Genomic DNA, 3,702 nt, shown 5'->3' on the forward strand with positions numbered 1-3,702 from the left:
AAGTTTCAGAGATGTGGAGTAATTCACCTAAGGCAGTGCGTAAAAGTTGATATTGGAATCTCGATCTCCTGTATTCCAAATCTTCCAGTGTTTCTACACCGCATTTTCTCATAGAGTGTGATTTATCAGCCTCTGTCTAAACACTCAATAAGATCATGATGTCCTTAAGAAAAAGTGCAGGGTTTCATTCGTGTCTGAGTCTACACATTTCAATTCACCATTTTTGATTCACTGCAACAAACATCCACTTTTATTCCACTTCAACAAACCTATGAGTTGCTGCTCATCTGTAATTCTGGCCTCAATCAGCTAGCTTACAAAAACGACTAGATGAGGAAACGAATTATATAAAATTCAGTGTTAAAATAATTGAGTCCCAGAGACGTTAAATGAGTCCCTAATGGTCACATACACAAACCCAAGACCTGGTTTCAGTGGCTACCAAATCTCCCTTCTCTCCTGCCCCACCTATTGGGGTGACTTTTCTGGGCTCATCCCTCCTGGTTATAGAATCACTGTCCCCTCTACCACCCTTCCCTTATGCTTTATTCATGGTCCCTCTGTCTTGTTAATTAAGCTCTTAATTTTCCTTAGTAATGGTTTAGACATTAACATAATGTTAAATATATTGTATAATATTTTTCCCATATGAAGTACTTCAAAGTACATAAATGATCACATATATATATTGTTCTACTTCTTTCCAATCCTTTTGTGTACATGTAAATGTTAAATAATTTATAAAAGTACATCGTAGTGTGGATTTTGTTGCTAACAGTGGAGAAACTTTTAGCATATCAATACTCAAGTGATTTGGGTTGACCCCAGAACCATCTTCAGGGAAATGATTACAGAACTCTTCCATATATACTAAAAGGAGATTGAAGCACATTGTAAAATAAATGTATATCACAGTCAAGAACTAGAAAAAAACATACTATTTAAAGATAAAATGAGCTGTATATTATGGCTGGGCATGGTGGCTCATGCCTATAATCCCAGCACTTTGGGAGGCCAAGGTGGGCAGATCACCTGAGGTCAGGAGTTCGAGACTAGCCAGGCCAACATGGTAAAACCCCATCTCCACGACAAATACAAAAATTAGCCAGGGGTGGTGGCAGGTGCCTGCAATCCCAGCTACTTGGGAGGGTGAGGCAGGAGGATCGCTTGAACCTGGGAGGTGGAGGTTGCAGTGAGCCAAGACCAGGCCATTGCACTCCAGCCTGGGCAACAAGAGCAAAACTACATCTCAAAAAAAAAAAAAAAAAAAAAATGGAGCTCTATATTGAGATACTGTAAACAAGGAAGGTATTTATGTATGTATTTGAAAAACAGGTTTTGAAATCTTAGTACATGTCTTAAGTTGAAGAAAAAGATAAATAAGAGACAGGATTCATTATCTCAGAGAGCTCAGTGTCAAGTGGAAGAGAAAAGCAGGTAAATGAAGCATTTCAGTTTAATAGAGTAGGAGGTATGACAGAAGTGCAAGGTTTTAGTGACAGAGAGATAACTATATGGCTTAGTGTAAAATGAATGGACTTAAAGCCAAGTTACTTGATATCTTTAAACAACACTGGAACATTGAATATTTAATTTGTTTGTGCCAGGAAACTCTTAGACAAAAATTCCTTTTAGAAGACTGAAATAAAGTTGTCATATATGTAATAATGTTTTCCTCTGTTATAGGGAAAAATAAGATATGTAAATAAAAATGGCTTGTAATATTTCTCAGTAAGGTGAATTTGAACATAACATTAAATACTTGCATAATTCCAAAAAAAAACCCCAAAATTCAAACATCTTGTGAGCTTGTCATTCCGTATTTGTTTAACATGCCAAGTAAAACTGCATCCAATGAAGACTGAAATTTGGATATTACCACTGCCTGCTCTATATTCTACAGAAATAATAAGAAGGGCCAGCCATCTCATTCTCCTTTTGAAGTAGTTACACATATAATATCTAGTAAAATGCTCTATGCCTATGCTCCTTTCTCCGAAAAATTCATGCCCAGCTATGCTGAGTCCTAGGAAAAAATAATTCAGCTCATAAGCAGAATGCTGGAAGCCTTGTGGTCATTTCTGAGGTTTGTTAACATTGATCTGTGTAGGAAACAAAGGAACAACATAATATTTCTCTTACAACTCTCCTGGTTCCTTGGTGTCCTGAAATTTCACATGTAACTCTTCTTTTAAAAGAACTAAATAATGGAGCCTGGCCCAGCCTACAGAAAGGCACTACTGAATTTTGACAATTAACAAATGAGCTTTTCTGCAGTTTCTTCTATAACACACATGATGTGCTGGATTTAGATGATCACTACGAATCTTACCAGCTCTAGAATTCTGTAATTCTAATAAAACCATCTAGGAGTGGGAGTCGCTCTAAAATATGGAAAATAAAGTAGATTATGCATGTATCTGTATGGATCATCAAATCAATTTTTGTATCCATTGCTATCAAATTTATTATCATGGATAACCCAGAAGAATCACTCAATCTCTGTGTTTGCTTCTAAACTATCCAACGAGATTATTTTTTCTGTGAAACTAGTTGTGATTTGTAATTCCCATGGTAATTTTCTTTCTAAAATCTTTCCACACTCCCCTCAGCCACTGTCATTTGTGATTCAATTACTGCACATCTTTCTCACATATATTTTTGGAAAAATTAAAGACAGAAACAATCCTACATTATGATGAGTGAAAAGTATCAACACATTTTTTCATGTGGCTGTCATATCTGTGATACAAGAATATCACACTTTTTGCTCTAAAAAATGACAGATGGTTGACTGTGAATGATATTAGTGTCAAGTCATTTAAAGAGGAAATGGCCACTTCTGTGAAATGGAAAGAAGAAAACAGTGACCTCTTCATACTCATCACATAGGTATCATTCTCTGTTTAAGCTGCCATTTATTTCAGATCTTTGCTCCTCAAGTCAGGAAGGTGAAGATAGTTATAACTGAGCATAATCCCACCACCTAGTAGCTATAGAATAGAACTGGGTAAGGTAAATCTGGCTTCCCGGTTCCTATAGGATCTACCTAGGTACCATGAAAATAGCATCCAATAGAAAGGAGTGCTCGGCACCTCAACCCTATCACTATGATCTGAATGCATCCCATCCAAAATTCGTGTCTTGCCAATGGGATAGTGTTAAGAGGTGGTACCTTCAACAGGTGATTAAGACGTGAGGGCTACTCCTTCAAAAATGGAATTAAGGTCCTTAAAAATACTCATTCAGCATTTATCAAGCTTTCTTTTGTGCTTTTATGCCAGTGAAGATGCAACAAGAAGGCCCTCACCAGAAGCTGGTGCCTAGATCTTGGATTTCCCAGCCTTCAGGACTATAAGAAAGAAATTTCTGTTATTTATTTATTTATTTATTTATTTATTTACTTTGAAACAGGGTCTTGCTCTGTCACCCACACTGGAGTGTAGTGGCATGATCCCAGTTCACTGCAAATTTGACTTCCGTGGCTCAAGTGATCCTCCCACCTCGGCGTCCCAAGTAGTTGGAACCACAGGCACATGCCACCGTGCCCAGCTCATCTTTTATTTTTTCCAGAGACAAGGTCTTTCTATGTTTCCAAGGTCGGCTGCTCTTTGGAAACAGCCCAGTCTCAGGTATTTTGCTATGGCAGCACAACTGAACTAAGACATCTGCCAAGACAAAAGTTCCAAATTACCGGGTTTT

Source organism: Theropithecus gelada, chromosome 5, assembly GCF_003255815.1.
Source record: "Theropithecus gelada isolate Dixy chromosome 5, Tgel_1.0, whole genome shotgun sequence".
Classification (NCBI taxonomy): Eukaryota; Metazoa; Chordata; class Mammalia; order Primates; family Cercopithecidae; genus Theropithecus; species Theropithecus gelada.